Consider the following 5,894-nt stretch of genomic DNA (forward strand, 5'->3'; position numbering starts at 1 on the left):
GATCAGTGCCGGTTGCTGTGGATCGACTCTGACTCAGCAGCCCGTGAGCATCTGAGGAGAAGGCGCTCCTAGACTGTCAATGACCACCCCGCGGAGCTGGGTCGCCGAGCCTCTTTCCGAGGGACCTCCAAGTGGATTTCAACCTCCATCGTTTCAGTTCTCAGCTGAGCTGGCTATAGCCGCCTGTCCTGGGTGGTGCAAGGATTCGAGTTTATCCTACGTGTTAAAGGTAGAAAGAGAGCAGGCATGAAGAATGGCCCCGGGGATTCATTCAGCGAGCATCTCGGAAGCACTTTCTATGCTCCACCACTCTGCCCTGTGATGGGGGCTGCAAATGCAAGACCTGGTGCTCTCTCTCCTCTGGTTTTCTTAGTCTACGTAGGACCTGTATGAAATCTGTCACTACACCCATGCCACGGATACCCACTCGGTTAAGAACTGCTCCCTTCCCAGAATTGACTTGGAAAGACCTATGGCGTCTGCATGTCACCTTTTCCATGTTAGAAGGTAACCGTTGTAGGGAAAGGGTGACGAACATGGGTCAAAAGCAAAACACAACTATTTGACTCTTGCCTCCTCCATTTAACTAACATGCATCATAACATAGTAGTCATTCTTTCTAAACCCGCTTCCTCACGTGTAAAATGGGGACAAAACTAGACTATCTCAGAGGGTTGTCATAAAGATGAAGTGACATAACACACAGGAAGTGCTCAACCAGTGTCAGCTATTGATGTGATCTTACCGTTGATACAAGTCTATGCCTCTCTGTGGTGAAGCACTTCTATTAATGTCTTGCCCTTTTTAGAATGAACTTCTTTAGGGCAGGGGGTGAGAATTACCACTACCTTTATAATGTCCTCAGCAATAACCTGGCATCTAAAATGTTGCAGAATTGAATGTATACTCGTTTATGAAGTGGGCTTCATAATCTGTGGAAAAATGGAATGAAAGAACAGTAGGAAGCCACCTCATCCATCTGTCTGTCTACTTATCCATCCATCTGATAGATAAGGAGAGAGTTGAATGCACTTATCTATGCCTATATAGCTAAGAAGCCTTACTGATGCAAATGTTAGGCACTCTGCTTACATTAACCAGAAGGTTGGTAGTTCAAACCCAGCCAAGGGCTCCACACGTGATCTGCATTGCAGCCAAGAAAACGCTTTGGGGCAGTTCTACTCTTTCCCAGGGAGTCTCTGAGTCAGGATTGACTTGCCAGCACACAACAACATATTTACATCTGCACCTCACCTCTAACTACATCGGTGTGTAGGCATGGCATTCATGACCTTGGCTCATTCTCTTACAGAAGGACTTTACATGCAAATAGTGCCAGAGACACCCGAGTCACTCACCCCAAGTCTTGCCACCTCAAGCCACACAGATATCTGCACTTTGCAATGTGGGAACTTGAAGCATGCTTCTCATAGGCTTTCCTAGTTGATAGAGGTGATGGTGTCTGTGTAAGTTTGGGAGATGTGGCATTTGAGAGCAGTGAGTCTCATACCTCATTCCTCACTGGAATCACCTGGAACTCTGGGTTTCTAGGCTCTATTGAAGTAGGGCTGGGTGAGATATGAGAATTTGCATTTCTAACATGTTCCGGGTGATGTTGATGCAGCTGGTACTGAGACCATTTTGAAAAGCACAGACTTAAGCCTCACTGCTCCTTAGAATCACCTGAGAATTCTACTCCAGGCCCTTAACGGAATCACTGGGGAGTAGATGACAGACTGTATTGAAGTTCCAGATGTGTATTCAGGGTATATTCATGTATACTCAGGGTTCATAATAACTGCATCTATTCAACCAAGAAACATTTTAAAATTAAGGGATTTCAAGAAAGCTTTTAAGCCTATGGAGTATACATGGAAATTGTCTTTTGTCAATTGGACAAATTTGACTGCCAAACACTAGAAGGTGTCTCCACATATCCACATGGGACTTAGGTGTGAAAAGCAAGGAACTTGTCCACTTGGTTTCTGAGACGTGTTGTGCATGCTCAGCTTGGGGAGGAGAGAACAGCGAAGGGTATGTAGCATAATGGTGAAGAGCCTATGTTGGCTGCAGTTACTTCTGGAGCGTTCATGAAGGCCAGGCCCTGTGCACCTGGATACAGCTCATTCTGGATTTGGGAAAGCAGATACACCTGGGGCAGCTGTTCCCGTTGGCTGTTGAGTTGATTCCTCCTCATCGCAACCCAGCAGGACAGAGTGGAACTTCTCTCTTAGGTTTTCAAGGCTGCAGATCTTTACAGAAGCAGCCTGCCACATCTTTCTCCTGCAGCGTGGCTGGGGGTGGGGGTGGGGGGCGGGGTCCAGCCACTGAGTTTTCCATTAGCAGCTGCCTGCTTAGCTACTGCATGATCAGGGTGCCTGGCTGCCACAGACTCAAAAGGGGGCTTTGAAGTCCCAGAAAAAGACTGGTTTTCCAGGGTAGCTCATTTGTTGTTGTTGGTTTTTGTTCTTTCTGTAATGTTTTCCCATTTATTTCCTTGATGAAAAAGTCTTTCTAGTTGCTTGATAAGAGCTTACATTTACTCAGCACTAATATTTGCTGAAGGAATTTCCATACATTCTTTTATTTCATCCTCCCAAATGACTTAGTCAAGAACCATTGCCATCTCAGTTTTACAGGAAATTAAAGGACAAAGAGGCTAAGTAGCAAGTACCATCACACATTCAGAAAATAACAGCTAGGATTCAAGTATAGGATTCAGGCTTCAGAGGTGGTGCTCGTCCACTCACAGTGATATGGCCTGGGGACCCTGAAATCCTTTTAGAGGGTCCTGGAAAGCAGAACCATTTCATAATATTACCATCTGAATCTACAGTGGAATTTTTGAGAGGCCACTTGATGTGTAATGAGATCACTGGTCTTATAATGAATGGAATGTTAACGTGCTTGTGTATTAAAACTGCCTTAATATATACATATTCATAGATTTAACGGGCATAAACAAAAGTTCATTAAAATTATCATGGCTTTTGAGGCTGTGAAAGAGGCCCAGGACTAAAAAGTTTGAGAAATAATGAATCACCCTCTGTGGTGAACAGCCTAACATCATGTCCACATCCATCCCCCCCCATAAAAGTGCCGGACCTAGAAGGGATCTTGTACGTCATTTTACAGATGTGTGTGTGTATACATATATATGTATATGTATCCCTCAAATCTCACTGCCATGGAATTAATTCTCAGAACTGCCCATGTGGGCTTCTAAGAATATAAATCTTTGCAGGAGTAGAAAGCCTCATCTTTCTTCCCCAGGGAAATTGGTGTCTTCCTAATCCTGTATGTAACCCACTACACACCAGGGTGCAGTGTGTGTGTGTGTGTGTGTGACTAGGTTATATCAAGGAAATGGCTCACACGGTTGGAGAAGCCGGCATTTCAAGTCTGAGGGCCAGATGTTAAGCTGGAGGCTTCTCCTGGCGGAGTCCAGCTCCGGGAGGGAGGGTTGAGCTGGATCCCTGAAGGAGGTGTGGAGTCCGCGAACACTGACAAGACAGACACGAGAGATGTGCTGGTGGAAGCAATCTCTGCTGAGTTCTCCCAAACAGCTTTATTTATACCATAAAGTTTTGCAGACCACTACATAAAAACAATGCTTTATGATTAACTCTAAAATCACCCTTATTGTTTCCGCTAAAACCTGATAAAAAAAAAATAAGGTCTGTACTTTTTCTATCACTTTCTGTCCTCTTCCTGGTTCTTTCCCCCCTGTACTGTTTGTCTTCGACGTCATGTACTATTCTTGATTGAGGTGTTCAGAAAATTTGGTTGGACTCATATCCTACTCACTGCCCTATGTTTTGTTCACAAGGTTTCTTTCCTGGTTGACTAACTTAACATAATGAAACTACCTCGTGTGCTACTTCAAAGCCTAATATCTACAAGCAGAGTTAAATGCTTCTCAGAGTTAAATATTTCCCTTTACAAACTCTCCCATGGTAACTGTTCCATTGTCTACCTATGTCTCTTTTATTTTTTATACTCCTGAGGCACCATGGGGAGCCAAACCATCTGAGTCTTTGCCAAAGGCTTAATGTTTCCCCTTTTATGTGTTTTCTATTAATGTTAACCATTCTCTATCCTTCTATGTAAGCCCCTGTCCAAGGTAAAGGGGCGTCAGTTGGGGGAGGCAGTCTATAAGGTCCTCTATATCGGGGAGGCCAAAAGAGTCCCCCACTACCTAATCTGAATGGAATCCAGGGTTTTTTGTTGGGTTTCATTTTCTCCTCTGACCTCGACTTTGGGGTTTCTTCCTCACTCAATTCCCACATATCCTCCTCAGAATTCCCAAAGATGTTTTGCTGTGTAAGCCTCTCCAATGCCTCAGTTAAGGAAAGCCCTGTCATATTGAAGCAAGTTTTAGATCTGGTTTCATTCGTACTTCTCAAGACTGCCCTCGCATCCGCTCCAGGTGCGGTAAACATGACAATGCACAAAATTCTCAAGAATGGATTTAACAACAGCAATATTTGAGGGATGTTGGAAACCTCTCTGGGAAGCTCTGCTCTGCAGAAGCTTCTTCTACCAGGCTGTAGCTTTGCTAGACAGCATGGCTGGGATGGCTCCCAACATCTCCCCCTTTTTTATTATTTTTCAAATGAAGCCTTTGGATTTCTGCCTGCACCGAGCTTAAACTGCGGAAGGGCAATCAGAAGACGACTGGAAGAAAGAGAACAAGAAGAAGTATTACCAATGCTGCACTCCAAGATTAACAAAAATTGATAACCGGAACTTTCTTGTAACATATCCAGTTATTTTGTCTAACAAAGATTTGGTCACTTCTGAAGCTGGTAGTACAGACCTTCCAGAGTGACTGATGGCTGTTATACTGGTGTGTAAAGAGGCTAAATCTAAAGAAATGTCTGAATGGTTCCATACTCCCAAAACATGATTCTTAACCTTTTCCCATGGGACTTCTGATTCATTGTAAACTAAAGGAGTGATACAGACCCATTTAAACTGCTAGGGACATCTAATCATCATTCTAGTTTTTAGAGCCTGAATCTGATCACCCATCCATACTACTGCCCCTTCTAAGGCACTAACTCGTGTGTCAAGTTTTTGATCAATTTTTGCTTGTGTCATTAAGGATATGGTAACATTTTTGGTGAATTCATCAACATGTTCAGCAGTATGTACTTCTTGGACCAAAGCTACAGCAGAGGCGGTCAAGGAACCTATAATAGCAAGTAATGCTACAATGCCTAAAATTAAAGAGGCAACAAATCTTCTTTTCTTTGCAAAATATTTGACATTAACTGTAAGGCATGTAGTCCCCTATCATCATACCAAGGAGTATTCAGTTTTAAAGGTAACATAACATAAGGGGGTTGTTGAACAATGACAAAAGAAGTTATATTCAAACGAGAATAAATACAACTGGTTAAAACACAATTTTTACAATAAGTAACAAAGACACCATTATTTTCAAATATTTCTAATTTTTGCCAAATCTAATTTATGCCAAAATCACCAGGATATAGAACAGCAAAAGGGGAGCACACGCAAGCTTGAAGGGCTCTGTATCTGTATTCTTTTTTGGGTCTTTTTAGACCAGCAGGTTGGATAGCTGTAAAGAGCCTCCACAAAGATGTTTGAACTACTGGACCACTGGAGCCAAAAAAGGTCAAAATAGGAAAACCCCAGCCTGGAGTAAACCATCTGGCCAAAGGTTTAGGAGTGGGCAAGTCAGCATCAGACCAATTAAATCTTGTACTCAGTTTGACTAAACGGCGGTAAGCGTCAGAGGGAGATATAATGGGATAATCATATACATACAAATCTGTACCATTTAAAGGATGCTTTACTCCTTTTCTGTCTGATGTGGCTCCCACAATGGCACAATCATGCCATTTTGGAAATCCTGTTTTCCTATT

This window comes from Echinops telfairi, unplaced genomic scaffold (genome assembly GCF_000313985.2).
Source record: "Echinops telfairi isolate 266 unplaced genomic scaffold, ASM31398v2 ScPeMD7_70;HRSCAF=299, whole genome shotgun sequence".
Classification (NCBI taxonomy): domain Eukaryota; kingdom Metazoa; phylum Chordata; class Mammalia; order Afrosoricida; family Tenrecidae; genus Echinops; species Echinops telfairi.